At 48.8% G+C, this 20,663-nt stretch overlaps 1 protein-coding gene across 12 annotated transcripts in view; it reads left to right on the forward strand.

Annotated features, from left to right (window-relative positions):
• The window catches only part of APBA2 (amyloid beta precursor protein binding family A member 2), a 138,740-nt gene that overhangs the window by 59,711 nt on the left and 58,366 nt on the right, over nt 1–20,663 (forward strand). For 9 of the 12 annotated variants that reach the window (XM_059879044.1, XM_005221941.5, XM_059879043.1 and 6 more), the window contains exon 2: nt 15,061–15,114. The exons of the other annotated variants lie outside the window; for them this stretch is intronic. The gene's annotated coding sequence lies outside the window, so the exon portion shown is untranslated. The remainder of the gene's footprint in view (nt 1–15,060; nt 15,115–20,663) is intronic. 12 annotated transcript variants of the gene reach the window in all.

Below are 20,663 nucleotides of genomic sequence, written 5' to 3' on the forward strand. Positions count from 1 at the left end.
TTGAAGTTCAAGTGGTCCTACCTTTGGCCAGTGGGAGTGTCTTCAGCTTGGACCTGGAGACCTCTGGACATACCCACCTTGGGGTTCCCACCCCCTCATGCCTCTTTCCTGAGACCCATTTCTTCCATCTCCTGGCTGACATGACAATGATTAGTTCATAGCCTCGGGAGCTCCCGAGGTATAAGGGGAAACCAGCCTCCCCTCCCACACAAGAAGTGCAGGGAGAGACTAAGAAAGAGGCAAACACTCCAGGTGGCAGGAGGCAGGTTTAATGACAAGGGAATTGACACAGGAGGCTTGTCCTGGGCGGCCTAAAATCAGTAGATCTCCATACTCGCCCACCAAATCCTTCAAGTTTGTATGGGGGCCCTCGAGGAGTTCAGTCAGGGGTACGGACCAGATGGTCTCAACAGAAACCACCATTTCAAGGCTGCGTCCTTGAAACAGCTCCCAGGTGGGAACAGTGGGGAGGGGTACGGAGCTGGGTGGTTGCCCCAGGTCAGTTCTTGGGTCTCTTGGCGGCCACATCTTCTCAGTGTCCTCCTCCAGGATTTACTTATGCTTTAGTAAACATTGCGTCCCACAGGGTAGTGAACTTGGATAACTGCCATTTTCACAGTCAGCCTCGATATATATAGACTAAGGTACACGTATGTCTGGAGAGTAAGTTCATCACCGTTCAGGGAAGTTCAGAATCATTCAAGCTGCTCTCTTGAACAGGCTCCTTCTGTGGGACTACATATCCCTGCATTTAAATGGTAGATTTGGAGACTTACCTGCTGGTCCGCTGGCTAAGACTCCATTTTCCCAATGCAAGGGGCCCGGGTTCAATCCCTGGTCAGGGAACTAGATCCTATATGCTGCAACTAAGACCCAGCCTGGCCAAATAAATAAATAAAAATAAATATTAAAATAAAATAGTAGATTTAGAAATAAACAATGAGGAAAATTCCAGAAGGGTACCAGAAGGGTAGCATTAGTGATTGGTTAGGATGCTAGAGGGTGGCTATTAACATGGATATTTTACCTTAAATGGTGTCAGGGAACTGGCCAGCTTAGCTCCAGAGGCTCATTCCAACAGTTGCTATGGGGCTTGGTCAGTTCCAGAGATTTTTGTCCTGTGACCCTGGTGAAAGTGGAAGTGTTAGTCGCTCAGTCGTGTCTGACTCTTTGCAACCCCATGGACTGTAGCCCGCCAGGCTCCTCTGTCCATGGGGTTCTCCAGGCACGGGGATCTTCCTGACCCAGGTATCGAACCCAGTCTCCTGCACTGCAGGTAGGTTCTTTACCATCTGAGCCACCAGGGAAGCCCTTGATACAGGGCTTCACAGAATGTCCATGAAGCAGAAACCACATGGGGCAGGAGGCATGGAGAGAAATATGCTGTTTCCAGAGGCCAGGCAGCCACTCTCCACCCCAGACACACCATGGAGACGTGTGAAATATGCCCTCAGCATACCAGACTCTATAACTTTCTGCGGCCCAAGCACTGTAGCCCATCAGGCTCCTCTGTCCACAGGATTCTCCAGGCAAGAATACTGGAGTGGGTTGCCATTTTCTCCTCCAGGGAATCTTCCCAACCCAGGGATGGAACATGCATCTCTTTCGTCTCCTGCATTGCAGGCAGATTCTTTACCACTAGTGCCACCTGGGAAGCCCTTGTTCCCAGAATATGTGAAACGTTTATGAAGGTTGATGTGGATTCCTCTACAAAGAGAGCCTTCATAGGTTCCATAACATGGAATGGTACAAACAACATTTTGTCACCACAAAGCAGTGAAACTCACTGTTAATATACGATAGAGAACACAAAGCCCCTTCAGCCTGGGAAATTAGAGGATTAAAGTCTATTCAATACATTCCTGTGTGAAAGGAAATACATAAAACCAAACTGCATAATTTCTAGAATATGATGATAATGAAAATAAATACATCCATCTAGGGGATGTTGATACAGCTGTAGTTATGGCCTTGAAATAAAAAATAAATGAATGAATGAATTCAACATCCAACTCAAAATGTTGAATAAGACAACCCAGTAAACTGGCTGAGAGCAAACTGAAGAAATGAGATCAGAGGCAGAAATGCGTGAATTAGAACAGAGAAAAGTAACAGAACTGATAAATATATGAATCCCGAGACTTCCCTGGTAGCCCAGTGGTTGATTTTGCGTTCCAGTACAGTGGATGAGAGTTCGATCCCTGGTCAGGGAGCTAATACTCTACGTGCTTCAGGGCCAAAAAAAACAAAACATAAAACAAGGCAACATTGTAATAAATTCAATAAAGACTTTAAAAATGGTCCACATTAAAAAACTTATTAAAAAACATATGAATCCTGATTCTTAGGAGAAAAATCAGGTGGGCAAACCACTATCTAACCTAATTATGAGAGAGAGAGAGGGAGAATCCAAAGACACAAAATAAAACATGACAATGGGGAAATAACCAACAAAACAGAGCTTGTTAGAAAAACTATTAGAAGCTCCTTTTACATTGCTGTGCAAATAAATGTGCACCTGGATTTAAAAAGGGGGTACTTTCCTAGGAAAATGTAATTACCCAAACTGACCCCAGTGGATAAATAAAGTGTAAACAAACCAATTTCCATGGAAACAAATAGAAAAATCTCCAAACCTCTATAGCTTCACAGGAGAATCCCATCAAATCTTTAAAGAATGCATACTCTCAATGCTACTTAAATTACTGTGGAGAAGGCAATGGCACCCCACTCCAGTACTCTTGCCTGGAAAATCCCATGGATGGAGGAGCCTGGAAGGCTGCAGTCCATGGGGTCACTGAGGGTCAGACACAACTTCACTTTCACTTTTCACTTTCATGCATTGGAGAAGGAAATGGCACCCCACTCCAGTATTTTTGCTTGGAGAATCCCAGGGACGGGGGAGCCTGGTGGGCTGCCGTCTATGAGGTCGCACAGAGTCGGACATGACTGAAGCGACTTAGCAGCAGCAGCAGTAGCAGCATAGAAAAAGATAGAAACATCAAGATTATTCAATAAAAGAAACCTACATGCCAATCTCACTGAGGAAGAGTTATGGAAAATTCCTAAAGTGTTAGTAAGGAGAACGTTTTAAAAAATGGTCCAGTGGTTGAGACTCCATGTTTCCATTGCAGGGGTTGCAGGTTCAATCCCTGGTTGAGGAACTAAGATCTCACACACCGTGCGGTGCAGCCAAAAAGTAAAACGAAACAAAAAGCCGTCTTGGGACAGCCGATGGCTGAACTGGTTTCTCTTTTACCTTCATGCTGTTGCCACATTCACAGCACTTCTGATACCAGATGTGTGCAGTATCCCCACACTGAACCACCCTGTGCTACTCCAGCTGGGTGTCCTACAATTTAATTCTGTTCTGGCACCATCTACTTGAGGGCGTCAGATCCCACGGGGTGAGGGCTCAGTCCTACAAGACTGCTCCTACTCCACTTTAGACACCAGCTCCAAGTCCAGGTTGTCACTTGTGCTTCTGACTGATGGGCTATAAATAAATGTGAGGTTCCCATGGTCCCCTTCTTGAGTTTAATTAATTTACTAGAACCGCTCACAGAACTCAGGGGAATACTTCCTTACGTTTACCAGTGTATTAAAGGATATGATGTAGGATGCAGATGAGTCGCCTGATGAAGGGATGCATAGGGTGAGGTATGAGGGGTCCTGAGTGCAGGAGCTTCCTTTCTTGTAGAGGCGGTACATCACCCTCCTGGTACATGGATGCTCTTTGAACCCCCCCCTGTTTGAGATTTTTATGGAGTCTTCCTCATGGAGTATTTTTCTAAAAAGGTCTTGCTTTTTTTAAATATTAGATTGATTCCTTCGTGTCTATTTTTGGCTACCATCCAGGGGATGTCTCTTTGAAAATGACCCTTTGTGATAGCTGAGTTTGTGTCTTAATCTCTTGCTGGGTTGTTTGTAGAATCTTTTGGATTTTCTCTGTGGACAGCGTGTCCCCTGCAAATAATGTCAGCTGGACCTTGTCGATTCCAACCATCATCCTTTGATTACTTTTTGTTTTCTGATTTCTTTGCTGAGGGATGACAGGACAGCTTCAGTGCAGAAGCATCCATGCTCTGAGTTCTTGTCCTGTTCCTTCCTGTGGGATATCCTGTGGTCTCCCAGACAGTAGGATGTTGACTACAGGTTTGCAGTAGATGCCCATTGTCTGTTAAGCATCCCTCTTTGATCCACTCACAGGGCCCCCTCCCTTTAGTTATGAGCCCTGTTGAATTTTATTAAGTGATTCTTCCACATCAACTGAGATAATCTGTTCATATGCTGACAAACGATTGCATTAATAGCTATTCTATTATGACACCAACTTGACATCCCTGGGATATACCCATACTTCGTCGTGATGTGTTTGCTTAGAAACTGCTGGGTACATTTGGTTAATGTGTTGTTTAGGGTTTCTGCATCTGTTTAGAAGTGAGTTTGGCTATTGTTTACCATTCTCATTCTTTCTTTGGCTTTAGTTGTTGTTGTTTAGTCTCTAAGTTGTGTCTAACTGTTTGCAACTCCATGGACGGTAGCCCACCAGGCTCCTCTGTCCATGGGATTTCCTAGACAAGAAAACTGCAGCGGGTTGCCATTTCCTTCTCCAGGGGATCATCCCAATTGAGGGATCGAACCCATGTCAATCCCTGCATTGGTAGGTGGGTTCTTTACCACTGAGCCACCTGGGAAGCCCAGCATTTCTGTTAGCGTACCCCATCTCCGGGGCTGGATGAACTGCTGGTGGGTGGGGTGGTGCTGTCCAGCTTCATGCTGCCTCCTGCCCTGGCTCTTTAGGACCTACCATGGCCGAGCTTTAGGTGACCATGGCAAGCAATTCTGGGGACATCACGTCCTTTGAACCCAAAGGGGCTCTGACTGGCTGGGAGACCCTGACTGGTTGAGGTCAGGCATCCTGGTCCCCAGTGGCCGAGTATGGCTGTCTGGGCCCTGCCCTGAAAGATGAGGACAGAGCATCACCGGGGCAGGGCTTCTGCCTCACCTGCACCACCTCTGGTGCTGTTGGAGAGCCCCGATGTTGCACATGGTCCCCCTCACTATTTGCATTTTTCATCCCGTGCTTTTCCTCCTCTTGTCTTCAGGGGCCAGCTGGAGAGCGTGAGTGATGAGAGCAAACACAAATGATCCAAATTCTCAGGGGTCATTTTCCTGACATGTCAGGGTCAAAAGGAGAACATTAAAAGCATAGCTTAACCTCTTCTGTCACCTCAACTGAGTGTTTTCTCGAAAGAGGAAAGCAAGCTCGGAATATATGAGGCATTACTGTAGCTTCCACTGTCACTTGATGACCGGAAAAGTGGTTGTTTCAATTTAAATGGATTTGGACATAGTTCTTTGAATGAGCAAATTGAGGAAGAGAGCATGTGTGAGATTTTAAATTTAAGCCCTTAAATATTAGGGTTAAAATAAATGGTGTTGGGACTTCTGTGGTGGTCCAGTGGTTAAGACTCCGAGTTCCCAATCCAGGGCGCCCAGGTTCAATCTCTGATAGGGAACTAGATCCCACACACTGCAGCTAGGATGTGGTGCAACCAAATTAATTAATGAGTTAAATAATAAAAATAAAATAAGTGGTCTCGAGTAGTTCTGTGGTGGTCCTTCAAGGACAGAATGGGTCTGCTGGACATGAGTGGTCTGGCTGCTTTAACTGGACCAGTTGATTTTGACCAGCTCACCCATGCCTAAGAAGTGAAGTGTCCTTCTATCTAGGACCTACAGGGGAGAGAGAGTGTGTTGATGATCAGATCCTGGCTTCTGGCAGCCCTGTCCTTCTCTGATGGCTGAGAGGCGTGGGGAGAGCAGGTGAGGGGGTGGGCCACCCCTAGTGCTGCCGACACCCCTGATCCTTCATTCTCACTGGGGCAATCTCTCAGGCTCAGGCTCATACTCTCTTAGCTAAAAACATCTCCCTATTTTAATATGTTAATAGAGCACATCCTTAGCCCCTTCCTCCCCTGCCCAGTCGCGACTTCCCGTGACTCTCCACCACTTCTAGGGGGCTTTCGTAAGTTCATTATGTCCCCAGAGTGGGCTTCCCTAGTGGCTCAGATGGTAAAGAATCTGCCTACAATGTGGGAGACCTAGGTTCGATCCCTGGGTTGGGAAGATCCCTTGGAGAAGGGAAAGGCTACCCACTCCAGTATTCTGGCCTGGGGAATCCCATGGGCAGAAGAGCCTGGTGGACTACAGTCCATGCAATCACAAAGAGTTGGAGATGAGCAACTAACACTTATGTCCCCAGAAGAGACCCCTTTCCTTAGTCACCTAAAAGGAAGAAGGGTGCGCCTGTCATGGTTGCCTGTCATTTACAATTCAACATTTGCAATTATTAACTTAATTCAAGTCTTTGGTATTAAATTTTTATTATAAAGCATTCGGCGTTCAAAAAGGTAAAAAGAATAATGTGATAAACACCTGTATACCCACAACCTACTTAACTTAAGATGGAAAGTATTACTGTATCAATTATCTGTTTCCATGCCAGCATGTAGTGGTATAAAAGAATAAACATTTGTTATCTTCACTATGTATAAAGCAGTTACCTGATGAGAACCTACCGTAGAGCTCAGGGAACTCTACTGAGTGCTCTATGGTGACCTAAATGGGAAAGAAATCCAAAAAAGAGGGGATGACCTAGAGGGGTGGGATGAGGGGGTGGGAGGGAGGCTATAGAGGAAGGGGATATATGTATACATGTAGTTGATTCATGTTGCTGTATGGCAGAAACCAACACAACATTGTACAGCCATTATCCTCCAATTAAAAATAAATTTAAAACAAGCAAAACAGAGGGGATATATGTATACATATAGCTGGTTCACTTTGCCGTACAGTAGAAGCTAACACAACGTTGTAAAGCAACTATACTCCAGTAAAAATTAATTTCAAAAAAGAAGGAACCCAGGTCCTGCACACACCCTGTTCATTATCAGCAACTCTGCCCTTGAAACATTGCTATAAAACTCCTCACCAGATCCTCCCCGGGTTGGGACACACAGTTTTGAGGGCATGAACCTGCTGTGTCCCCTTTTGCCTGGCAAAGCAGTAAAGTGATTCTTTTCTACATCAACCCCCTTCTTCTCCCACCGATTTACTATCTTCTACATAGAGTTTGTGTGTCAGGGATCTGGGAGCAGTTCAAACCCGGGGCTCAGGTCCCTGGGCTTAGGGTCAAGATCAAGATGTGGGCTGGGGCTGCAGTCTTTGGAGGATCCATGTGGCTGTTGGCAGGAGCCTCAGTCTGTGGTGCTGCGTGGATGACCTCACAGCTTAAGATGGAAAGTATTAATGGTGACCGGTTTTCCCCTGAGTGAGTGATAAAGAATAGTGCATGCCTTTCAGGACCTGTTCACTAGAGACAGCCCAGGGAAGGTGAAGTGGGATCCACCTTTTGAGGGGATTGTGCAAGAACTTGTGGAATGTTTGAATCCACCACAATGAGCTGTGCAACTAGAGCCCCTCCCTGCTGGCACCCTCTTATCCCCACATAGAGGTAACTGCTATGAGAGTTAGATGTTTACACTCACTGCGTTTGTCAGCGCAGCCATGCCTGTGAGTTTTCCTGTCTTGAAGTATGATGTAACTGATATCGAAGTGTGTGTTTTTTTCTGTAGCTTGCCTTTTCTGCTACATCTTATGTGTGTGAGATTCATCCCTGGGAATCCCGTGTAGCTGTCGTTTCGGACCTTCTCAATGGTGCATGGGGTTTCATACGCCACGTAGGAACAGTCTGTTCTCCATTGGTGGATGTTCAGGTGCTTCCCAGGTTCTTGCTGTTACAGACAAGGCTGTTAGGAATACCCAGTGTGTCTCTACATGACCATGAGCCAGATTTGCCTAGAATATTTAGCGAGGCTGGTAATTGTTGCAGGAGACAGTACATGAGCCTTCCTATTTTCCGAAAGCAGCAAAATTTGTTTTCTGAAGAGTGTCTCCTGTTGAGCAGTCCGGCCAGTTTTGCATGTGTGTGTGTGCGTCCTGCTTGTCCTAGTCCTTGACAACACTTACTATTGTTAGATGTTCTTAATTTTTGTCAGTCTGGTGGGGAAAGTGGTATCTCTAAAGGGTCTTAGTTTACATTTCTCTGCCTGCCAGTGAGGTTAAACATCTTTTCATATATTTATGTGAAATTATATATATATATGTTTCGTGTATTTTTATTGTGTGAATTACTGATTCATGTCATTTACTCATTTTCTAAATTCTTTTAAAAATATTTGCTTGTGTTGGGTCTTAGTTGCAGGACATGTGCTCTTCGTTGTGGCACTCAGGCCACTCTCTAGTTGTGGCATGTGGGCTCTAGAGCACGTGGGCTCAGTCGTTGCCGCTCACAGGCTTAGCTGCCCTGTGGCATATGGGATCTTAGTTCCCCAACCAGGGATCAGACCTGGGTCTGCTGCATTGGAAGGCAGATTCATAACCATTGGACCACCAAGGAAGTCCCCATTTTTGGATTCTTACATGATCCTTCTTTGGGTTTTTGTATTATAAATATCTTCCCCTTTTCTTCTGCTGACATAATGTGGGAGCTAAGACCATGGACTTGGGGGCTAAGTGCCGGGGTTAAACCCCAGCCCCAGCACTTCCTGTGTGACCTCAATCATTTTTATGAGCCTCAGTTTCCCCCCCTGTAAAATGGGGCTGATGATCATGTTCACTACCTTGCAGTGGTGCTGGGAGGATTAAAAGGTCCCCACCTGTGAAGCATGAGTGCCTGTCCTGGTGAGCACAGGCTGGATGGAATAACCCTTGCTGCGCCAGGCCCTGCAGACTGTGTGGACATCTCAGCATCTTACCCAGAGCCCTCCAGAGTGCTGTGTCCTCCTCTGATATGATTGGGGCAGTGCTTGTCTCTGACTCCTGGCATCTGGATGACCCCCCGCCCCCACCCACCCAGCATCCTTGAGCTGCCTGAATAGAAAATGAAATCCCAGCATCCCTCCAGGGGACTGCTGTCAGGGGATTGGAAGGCATCAAGCACCTTGCAGCAAAAATAGAAGCCTCTTTTGCTTAGGAAGGAATAGTAGTGAGGACGGCCAGGTTGACACAGTCTGGGAGGGCTCGTTTCAATCCTCTGCTCCCACCCTACGTCAGCCAGCCAGGGTCTGTACAGACCTGGTGGACTGCTTTTTGCCTTGGCACTGAGTTCTGGTCTTTTATATCTTAGTGTCCAATTGTCCTTTCCTTCCCCAAAGCCAGGCAAGGAGTCCATGACACAGGACTGGTTTAATATCAAGCATCACTAGGGAAACATGTCAGGATTACAGAGTTGTAAACACCCCTACCATGAAGAGCAGGGGTAGCTTTGCTTCAGTCCTCTGGTTGCGATCTACTGCTTAAGGTCAACTTTATGGAAGATGAGGGTGCTGTCGGGTCAGGACATGTTGATTCAGCCCCAGTGTTAACCAGTTAGCTCGAGACTGTATAAGGAGCTCCCAGGTTTATTTAGTAGAACCCTGAGGGAGAATTTTACATAAAGCAAACATAGAGAAAGAGATACTGAACATCAGAGCCAGTTTGGGTTTGCAGCAGATTTCTGGAGTTTGACACAAATAGAACCACCACACATCTTTGCTGCCAACTCTGCCTTCAGGGTGGTCTCTCAGGCCCCAGGAGGGGAAACGAAGAGCCCCCTTGAGAGAAGAGTCCCTTCTCAGTAAACTCATCACATAGAAAGTCTCCATGTTGGAATCCGGAGCAGGAAGTGAGGAATCTGGGGACAGAATGTTAGCATCCGTGATGCCTGCCACCTCCAGGCTTTGAAAACTAAACTTTCAAGAGTGGAGGGTGTGACTATTTTAATGGTATTGATTTGTGTGTTATCCTTAATTCAGTATTTTAGGAGGGTGTTTAGAAGCCACCTTCTCAAACAAAACAATTGCTTTTCAAACTTGGAGACCACTGAAGTTGGATTTCAAAGCCATTCTCTTCCCCAGACATTTGTACAAATGAGAATCTTAAGGTCTGAACTTTGATTCTAAAGACACAACTTCTTGCCCAGAAGGAGCAAAATAATACCTGTGGATGTTTATATCAATAAATAGAATTATTATTTGAAAACTTTCCCTTGCATCTCGCTAGAGGACAGTTTAAGATTTTTACTTGTGAACATCCCATTGGTGCCCATCCATGGAGCATCTCAACTTTACCATCACTCCCTTCCAGCCCTGAGTCCTCTTCGTACAATGACCTGGGCTGTGTCCCCTGCGTCCATCTGGCTTAGAGGACCTGGAGCCCCTCTCTGAGGTCGTCCCCTATTTCCCCACAGTCACTAGTCTGTGGCCGGTTCTTGGGACCCCAGTTCTTTCCCTGCCCTGTTATGAGACTGCTGTCCTCGACTGACACTGCCCCCAGGAAGCAACAGACCCCAGGCCCCACTTCCCAATTCCATCCTGTGGTTCCAGTCACACCTAAGGGAACACAGGCCATCTCGCTGCTTACCCCGGGGCAGCTTAGCTGAGCTGCAGAGCCAGGTCCCAGAGGCCACCTTGAGCCATGGCTTACCTGCCAGATGCTAACCTTTACCAGCTGACTGTTCGCTTTTTGAGGAAGCCGAGTATAGGCAAGTTCCTTGTCCACGTGGGCTGGCCTGAGACAACAATGCAAGTGTCAACCTCCATTCCAGGCTTTCCCTCATGCAAAGGTCCTGCTAGTCTTACAAACACCTGAGTTTAAGGGCTGCTGCAGTCACCAGGCTGGGACCACAGGAGTCACACCTGAGCTGACTGTGGTGTGCTGCCTCTGATATATCTGATCGTGGCCATGGCGCTCTGCACACACCCTTCCCAATCCCTGCCCAGGGCTTCCACTCAGTGTGGCCGGAGTCCTTCATCAGCAAGGGATTCCTGGAGCCTGGGTTATTACTGCTCATCACATCCCACCTGTTCTTCCCCACAGCGTCCCAGGTCTCCCTGCACCTGGGTGCCCAGGCCCTAGCCCCTTACAAAGCCCAATGTTGCCAGTTTAGCTCAAGGAAATTCATTCAACCATAGCTCACGGGTCAGCTGGAGAAAGAAATTTGATTCTGGGCAGTGGGTTGGTGGTTCTGCTGTGCCGATGTTTCCGGGCAGACTTCCCATTTCTGCTGTGGACAGGTGACTTCCGTCTCCTGGTCCTTGTCCCCAGGTGTGTCTCAGGACAGCTCCCAGGTCTGGGAGTCTGTGAAGCTGTGGAATTTGCGTTAACTTTGTGAGAAAAAGCTTATGAAGGTTGATTCTGACCCTTCTCCCACCAGCACTGCCCTTTCTAGGGTTCCCAGGGCAGCCTCTCCTGCTGTGGTGAGCAGGCCTGTCTAGGGCCATGGCCATTTTCCAGATCCCCTTTCCCAACAGCCTGGGCCACCACCAGGCCTCCAGGATCTTTCTGGACCCGGACTCTCCCACTGATTACCCTGCTGTATTATCAAAAGCAGCTGATCACCTTCATCAGCAAATCTGTGAACCATTGAGTCTCAGGAATATTTAGAATTTGTTTATTCCCAAGTGTCTGGAAACGTGACATTTCATATGCCCTGTTTGTGTCCAATTTATTATCAGAAGTGTGCACGTGGAATCACGGGGACCCTCTGAGGGCAGTGATGTGGCATCTGTGAGAAAATTAATTACTTCTCAAACCAGATACCAATGGCTGCAGCCCCAGTATTCACGGGAGGATCAAATCTCATGGTGTTTGAAGTCAGGTGGCTGAAGGGCTTTGGTTGGCAGTGTTGTCTGTGCCTGAATTCTGCTGTGGGCTTAGAGCTGGTGGCAGAGGGCCTGCCTTTCCTTTTGCACTGGTTCTGAGGGCAGGGGGCCCAGCCCCAGAGGATCCGGTCATCAGCATGTGGACAGGAAGTGTCTCCACAGAGTCTCCTGGTCTCCTGGGACTTCCTGTCTCCAATCTCACCAGGGAAGCTGGGCTCAGGATGACCTGAAAACCCACCAGTCTATGCCTGGACTGACCATGTAGACAGTGAGTGGCTGCATGTTTTAATCTTGTGGGGAGTTCCCAGAACTGTGTCCTGAGTTCCCAGCCTGGAGGTTGATGACATGAGAGGATGAGGGGGTTATTTCAGGAATGGCTGTGAGTTACCAAAAGAGCAGATTCTGGTATTTCTGTCCAGTCAAACGTGACCAAAGGGACAGAGCAGGTGACCCGCGCTGGCTGCATCTCGAGGGGATGGGTAGAGACCCGGGACATGTGTTTGGTACAAGGAGGAGTGGCTGGCTCATACATACATGGCTGAGGAGAGCCTGAATGTTCCAAACCTCTGGGTTCATTCTGGCTGCTGTGCCTGGCCAGGTAACGGGTAGACTAAGAGCAAACCAGGGAGGTGACAGTGGATGCCTGAGGCCTTCCTGGATGCCCTCACCCACGACTTTGCTGGACTTGTCTTTGAGATGAGCCGTCTGTCGGGAGACGCAGGTCATGAAAATAACACAGCTCTGCTATTGGCGGCACAAGCCAGGGGCCCCCAGAGGGTGGGGAGAGGGCACTGCCGCAGGGGAAAGAAAATTCATATTTTCTTTAGAGAAGATGAGAAGTGGTGCTGGGTCCAGGCTGTAGGTGACCTTGCTGCTGAGTTACAATGCTGCTGGGAAAATGAGAGAAGACAAACATGAAAGGAATGCTAATGAATAGCGGTGGCCGGGAGCCCGGAGCCCTGACACCCCGCCATCCACAAGGGGTGCTCGCGTGAGGCCTATAAATAGATAGTTAAAACCGGATGCTAAATTGAGCTAAGATGTGGGCCTGCTTCCTTACGTAAGGAGCCGGGTGCTGCTGGCCGTCCTTCCAAAGTGCTTTGATGGTTGGGTGTCTTTGTAGGGAACGTTGGGGAGCAGGTGGGGTGCTCAGACTACAGGTGGATGACACTGCTCTTTTAAGGGACTCACAGGTGGAAGGCAGGGGTGCAGTGAAGGGAGAGCTGGGCTCTGGGGTCCCCCAGGCACTTCTGGGCGTGGAGAGATGGGAGATGCTGGATTTCTGGGTGAGGGGCCCTTCCACGACTGGTGGGGTCAGGGATGGTGGTGGCTGGAGGAGGGAAGGGAGGGAGGGATGGATGCAGGGGACTCCAGCCTGTGCTGGATGCTTCTTGACCCTTCTCTGCCCTCCTTGGTCACAACTGCCAAGAGCTGGGGTGGGGGATGCCCAGGGAGGACCGTGACCTTTCTGAGTGACCTGCTTGAAGTCACAGAGCAAACCTGGAACACACCAAGGAATTGAGGCCCCTCTCTTGACTTCCAGGGAGGATTCTTGCTGCTGGACATAATATATAGTGACTTTTCTTTTTCTGGCTATACCATGCATCACATGGGATCTTAGTTCTCTGGCCAGGGATTAAACACAGGGCCCCTGTGTTGGGAGAGTGTAGTCTTAACCGCTGGACCACCAGGGAAGTCCCTGGACATGACCTTTAGTACGAGCACTAACCACCAAGTCACTTCCTCCTGGAGGGGTTGGATGGTGGGGTTGGCAGAAAGAAGGGCAGGCTGTTGAGGCTGCCGTGGCCCCAGGTGGTGTTCTCCAGGTTTTGTGGAGTTTCACCTCCATCCCTCCTGTAAGGTGGTTCCCACTGCCCCCATTTTACACATGATGGAGCTGAGGCCGACACTGTGAAGGGACTTGAGAGGCAGCAGAAGCACTTGCCCTTGGAAAGAAACAGACGAGGGAGGCAAACATCCTTGCTTCCCAGGTGGTGCTAGTGGTAAAGAACCCGCCTGCCAATGCAGAGGATGTAAGGGACGCAGGTTCGATCCCTGGGTCAGGTTGATTCCCTGGAGGAGGGCATGGCAACCCATTCCAGTATTCTTGCCTGAAGAGTTCCATGGATGGAGGAGCATGGCGGGCTACAGTCCACAGGATTGCAAAGAGTCAGACATGACTGAAGTGATTTAGCATGCATGCATGCACAGAGTGGATGCTAGCAGCTTATGGTCATGTGACTTGATCACCGTGTGGCTTGGTCACATTGTGGATCTTGGTCACAGTTGGAGCATCTGCAACCATCTCAGGGCTGGCCCATCATTTTCTTTTACATCTAGACCAAGGCATCTGCACTGGACCAGTTTTGTGTGACCCCCAGGATTCCCAGTTAGCCATTGGCCAGACCTCCTGTTTTCCCCAAAGAAGGACACCATCCCCTGACTGCAGACCTGGAGCCAGGGTGAAGGTAGACTCCCTGACCAGCACAGCTGTTCACGAGATGCTACCAGGATGTGGGGTGCCGGGGAGGAAGCTGCCATTGCCATGGGTTTGGAAGGAACAAAGAAATTCCTTTATTACTTACTCTGTCTTCAGCCAAATGAGGGAGAAAAGGCATTTGGATGTGACATTTCAGACCGGGAAACCCGTCCTCCTGCCCCACCCCAGGCTCCCCATCCCTGGTCATCTCCTGCCCCACATGAACGCCCATCCAACCCATGGCCTGGCGGTCCTGACGCCTTTGACTCTTTGGCTTGCTTCTCCAGCTCGCACTTGTGAAGCGCCCTCTGTTCAAGGAGACCGTGAAACCTAAAGTCCTCTTTCCTGTTCTCTTCCTGAAACTGTGCTGCCTAGGAGGAAGGGTGGGCTGGGAAGCGGGCAGGGGAGAGGAGAGGTGGCCTGCCTTCTCTCTCATTCCTTTAATCTCCTTTCATCCCCCTCCAGCCCCCACTTGCACACCCACCTCTTCTGACAGTGTCCCAGAATACTGCTTCTGCCAACTAGTGGGGTCAAGCTTTGTTGTGGGAAAATACATATTCATGAGGGCTTTGAGGAGCTTCATTGAAATGCTGACAGCCTCTCCAGCCAGAGCGATACATAAGCCATCGCTTTATTTGTCCAACACGATGTTAAGGCAATGATCGTGTGATGAATGGCCAAAGAAACATTTTAATTATTTGTTTCAGGGTGATTTCTGATCATCTCATTAGAATTAGAATCAGTTCACTTTCCAAGGTATTCAAAACCTCTCACTCATTTAAATTTCTATACCTAAAGGAGCGCTCTGTAGGGGCACCCATGTCATTTCTGAAACCAAAGTAATTTCCTCTCTTTTCTTCTGTTTTATTCCAGAAAGATTTCATCACCAGGAGGGTTTTCAGGACCTTACCAAACTGCTTGTTTTTGGTAAGAATTGAGAGGTTACCTTGCATGGTGTGTGTGGGGTTTGGCTTCTGACCTGTGTGAAACCGAGTCGTTTTACTGGAGGGTTGCTGCAGGTGGGGCTGTACAGCTGTCCAGTTCTTCACTTCCTGGGTAGCTGGGTCTGTGTGTGAAGTATGAAAGTGTTAGTCCCTCAGCTGTGTCTGACTCTTTGCGACCGCATGGACTGTAGTCCACCAGGCTCCTCTGTCCTTCACCATCTCCCAGAGTTTGCTCAAATTCATGTCCACTGAGTCCATGATGCTATCCAACCATCTCATCCTCTGTCACCCACTTCTCCTGCCTTCTATCTTTCCCAGCATCAGGGTCTTTTGCAATGAGTTGGCTCTTCAAGTCAGGTGACCGATGTATTGGAGCTTCAGCATCAGTCCTTCCAGTGAATATTTAGGACTAATTTCCTTTAGGATTGACTGGTTTGATCTCCTTGCTGTCCAAGGGACTCTCAAGAGTCTTCTCCAGCATCACAGTTCGAAAGCATCAATTCTTCGGTGCTCAGCCTTCTGAGCACTGAAGAACTGAAGAAAATAAAAGACTTAGTGGAATATTATTGTATCTTGAAATATCATTAGAGTATCAATGATATTGACAATTGACAAGAAGCTGAGCTCCCTTAGCGATTGCGTTCCCCCACCTGCAGTGTGCAGGACAGTCATTTAAGTGAACACATTTGTCAGTGTTCTTTGCAGAAAAGTATCTTTCTTCTTTGAGAGAAAAGTACAACAAGATGGATATTTTTAACTGATAGTTACACCAGAATGAATCTCTGGGAGGAGATCTGCAGAGAGAAGAGACTTGGGTGTATTTACTTTTCTACTGCAAGGGAACCGTCCTGTCTGTAACTTTAGAATACTACTTCTCAGAGCGTGCCTGCTGTCTTTTCACAGATATCTTTGTGAATGTGCTTCCACTCAAATAGAGGTTGGGGGCTGTGTTCTACTTTTTTTTCCCCTGGAGAATTACATTCTGGGCCTCACTATTCCTATACAACTGTTGATACTTACACAATAGACCCTTGAGGTAGGAAAAGGTAAGACACATGTGCACAGGTCCATCAGAAAAGACCATTAATATTAGCAACTTCTTTAAGAGAATTGGCACTAAAGTTTTTAAATTTTTTCTTTATTAATTTGTTTTATTTTTGGCTGCACTGGGTCTTTGTTGTTGAGAGGGCTTTCTCTAGTCAAGGCAAAGTGGGGGCTACTTTCCCATTGTGGTGTGAGGGTTTCTCATTGTGGGGGCTTCTCGTTGCAGAGCACAGGCTCTAGGCTTTTGGGCTTCTGTAGTTGTGGCTCCCAGGCTCTAGAGCACAGGCTCAAGAGTAGTGGTGCACGAGCTTAGTTGCTCCGAGGCATGTGGGATCTTCCCAGACCAGGGATCAAACCATTGTCCCCTGCACTGGCAGGCAAATTCTTAAACACTGGTCCACCAGGGAAGTCCTAAGCCACATTGAAGCCTGCCTTGTGCTTTACTGCCTGACCGCTGGTCTCTCTGTGGGCTTGTTCACCGCAGACAGTAACCCTTGGTCTGACCCTTCGCAATGTCCACTCCAATTCCTCGTGGATCATAGATGGTCAGGAAGTCTGTGATTGCATGTAGCTCTGGTTTCTAACACTTTTAGAAGCTCATTGTCCTCATCTGTTCAGTGAGGACTCATGACTCGGGGGCGTGGTCCTGAGAAAGAACCACATGACAAATGGGGAGGGCATAGCCCATGAAAGCTCCCCTTGCTGCCACTTCCTTCTCAGAAGAGGCAGAGAGCAGCCGCTATGATTGCTTCCCCGCCTTGGTGTGTGTGTTCTCAAGCACTTGGAAACGCCTGCTCTGACACCAACTTTTCTTTTTTTTAAGTTGCATGTTAGGAGAGAAAAATTAATCAACACCTTTTTTTAAAAGATGAAAAATGTTTCAAGAAAATAGCACTCTGAGCTGCTACTCAGAGCCCAACATAATTTATGTGATTCAATGAAAGGAAGTTAGCCATTTCTCTATGTAATTTTTATTAATGATGTTCAGATGTAGCTAATTATATGCACTTCTAATTAATTACATGAGTGTTTGCACTGGCCTTCTTTAATTGTGCTCAGTGGAGTCCCAGGAGATGGTCCCCAAAATAGTGGCCCATGTTCAGATCTGACTGGGGACACTCTGTGTGTACCATGCCCCCACCCCCGCCCCGCCCCCGCCCCGTGTCCCAGAGAGCCATATTAAAAGCCTTGACTAGTCTTGCAAGAAAGCAACTCATTAAATTCTGCCTAATGCATCATTTTCCAAACTTGCTTATACCACTTGCACTCCCAGATCCACCAGAAAATGCTATTTAAAGTCAGAACAATTCTAACACCCTAGATTGGGCTCAGACTGCTTGATAACTTATATGTTGTTTGGTTTTTGGTTTAATTTCCTGGTAAGTTTTTTATTTTATATTTTAAAAATTCTGTTTATGTTGGGTCTTAATTGCAGTAAACAGGCTTTCTCTATTTGCAGGCTTCTGTTTTTGTGGTGTACAGGCTCTGAAGCACACGGGCTCTCTAATTGTGTCACGAGGGCTTAGGTGCCCCGTGGTGTGTGGGATCTTAGTTCCTTGACCAGGGATCGAACTCTTGTCCCCTGCACTGGAAGGAGGACTCTTAACCACTAGACCACCAGGGAAGTCCCCAGGGTGTGTATGTTTATGGAGCCAACCCTTCAGTCTCCCCAGACAACACTGCTGGGGTCTTCCCTTGGGGCAGGTTGTCCTGCAAAGAGCTGTGTTTTCATATAGTCGTGGTTGCCACAGACTCATCTGAGACCATCATGTACTGTCCTTCAGTTGTGTACACGTGTGCAGGGAAATGTGGGGATGGCATGCCAGCCCTTCAGGGGGTGCTGTCAAGATGAAGAGTAGTTCACCTCTCCCCTCCTGCCTGGGCCCCTCTGTGGCAGAGACCCTCACTTCCAGGGAAGGCCATGTCATTGACCATGTCCTGGCCTCAGGGCTTAGAGCTGGGACTCAGCTCCTGGGGAGGTCCTCCTGGAGAGGCAAAGGGAGCCCCCGCACTCTGTTTGGTGATCAGCTGCAGGGGGATGTGTCTGGTGCTCTGGTGGCCACGCACCTTTGTGTTAGGGAGGTGAAGAGGGGACCCCGGGGGAGGTGACCAGTCAGTGTAGCTGGTTGTGCAGGAGGAAGTGCCTCTTGACTGCTCATCTTGAAGGGTGAGAGCACATTCCTGGTACAGAGAGGGAGGGAGGTGGGGCAGAACCTGGCCTTACAAGGACGGAAGAGCGGGAAGGTGAGATAGCAGGGAAGACTGCCCTATTTAGATGGACACGGAACCTGGCAGGGTTTCACCAGGGGCCAACACTTGGGATGAGTGTGGAAGACGGGAGCCAGGGTGAATTGGCCCTAGAGACGCCTCTTGTGGCCCTGGAGGGAGATGATGTGGCCGAAAGAAAGGCTGTGGGGTGGAGGAAGGGTCCGAGGGGAGCCTCTTGGGGAGGAGTGTGCGGAGGGTTCTGGGGAAAGAGTGGTCAGTGAGGGCAGGAGGTGGGACCTTGAGGGAAAGCAGGTCACCTTGGAGGTGGGAAAGGATTGTTGGATTCCAGCTTCAGGCAGGATGGGGGAGTTTTTGAAGGGTGGATGGAAGCAGAGAGTCAGGCCACGAGTGGGGGTGGACTCAGTGTGAGCCTGAGGGAACCAGCCAGAAAGTGCAAGGAAACCAGGAGGAAGGAGGGGGCTCGGGACTTTCTGGCTGTGGCTGGGTGGTGGCTGCCTGGAGACCGAGAAGGATTATAAAAGACACAGTGAATGTAGGCTTTTTCTTCTTCATGGAAACTGCCCAAGAAGCCGGTGAGAGGAGAGTGTGAACAGTGGGAACAAGATATTCTTCAGTGAGGATGGAAGATTATGTTCAGTGTGGTCCAAGGATGAAGTGGTGGGTATAAGGACGCAGCGAGAAGGGTAGAGGGAGAAGGGACTGGTGAGGAGAGAATCCAGGGGGTCTAGCTGTGATCTCGCCTCTCTCTGGGAAGTAGAGCCAAGCCCAAGTCAGCAGAAAGGAATCCCTGAGATGCAAATACATCCAGCACCTGCGTTCCTCTTTTGAATGAATGTCTCCAGGCGTGGCCAGGGCACTTTGAGACAGTGCTGTGACTCACCTTGGGTTGCTCGTGAGAGTTGTCCCCAGAGATGACCGCCGGTATTATTTTCAGCCATGAAGACGCAGGCGTATCTGTGCAACTTTCCCAAGTCCTGGCTGAGGAAGAGCGACGCTCTTTGGGAAGTGTGTCTGTTTTTTGTTTGTCGATACCCAGTCTTGCCAGCCCCACTTCGGGTTCTGCAGCCAAGCAGAGGCATCGCGTGGTGGGAGCGCTGCGAAGCTTGCCAGCCTGAGACCTGTCCCTTGCCAAAGAAAATTAACTCTCTCGCCTGGGAGACCGTGAGATTGCACTTTAGAAAAATCCGTCAGCTATGCAGACTGGTTAGCTTAGGGATAAATCCTGACTTCCTCTCCTTCTCTGAAGCTTCTGTGGGGGTTGGGGGGGTGGTTGTAGATTGGGCTGGAGTTTGCAGCATTCCAGCTGTGCCCATGTTAATTGCAAGGACTCTGCTGGGCTCTGGAAGCCCGCATGGCCTCTGCTCCTCTGTGAGATCCTATGCGGGCACAGAGCAGCCTAGGAGCAGCCCCCTTGCTTGTGATTCCCCTTCTCTCTGCTGCTTCTTCCTCCCCCCTCCCCTCAGCTGGTCCAGAGGCAGCCAGTGCACCCCTCTCCTGGGCATAGCTCTGTTACCAGGCAGACATAGAAGTAGGCTTAATCAGAGTTTCTTCAGTTCTGTAAGTGGAAGTCTTGATTCCTGCTTTCCAGAGGAAGATGGCTCGTGGACATGAGGTCTTAGACACTCAGGCTGAGCTGGCTCTGCTGGGCACGGCATCATGAGGAGAGCCTGCAGCAGGCCTCCCAGGTGGGTTCCGAGGCACCCACCACCTACAGCTATGGTTGCCCAACATCACAGTTACTGTTCCTAGGAGGGAGGGGGCCCAGAGAGATCCTGGGGCCCAGCCCTGCTCTGATGGAAAGTTGCTTTGCCCCCTGAAGCATTTTTGTTTTCTCATCCTATAAAGGACTTGGGGCAGGGCAGGGGGGAAGCTTAGTGGGTACAGGGTTCATTTGTACAAGATGAAGGGAGTTCGGGGGATGCATGGGGTGCTGGTAGCACAATGGTGTGAATGCACTTGATGGCACTGAACTGTGTACTTGACAGTGGTCTGGATGGTAAGGTCTATGTTGTATTTATCTACAGTTTAAAAAACAAAAGAGAGAAAGAACACAGCATGTAGCTAGTAAACCTTCACTCACTGAACAGGCCCAGCCATGGAGACATCGGTGCATATAGATTCTCCCCACGATTCATGCTCTGAGTTTCCGCCCCCACCTCTCTGGGACTTGATTTCCAGCCTCTCTTGCTCATCTTCCCCAATGTCATTGTCACTGTCTCTGTCCTTCTTCCAGTCTGGCCCAGCTGCTGTCTAGGGTAA

This window comes from Bos taurus, chromosome 21 (assembly GCF_002263795.3).
Source record: "Bos taurus isolate L1 Dominette 01449 registration number 42190680 breed Hereford chromosome 21, ARS-UCD2.0, whole genome shotgun sequence".
NCBI classification, from domain to species: Eukaryota; Metazoa; Chordata; class Mammalia; order Artiodactyla; family Bovidae; genus Bos; species Bos taurus.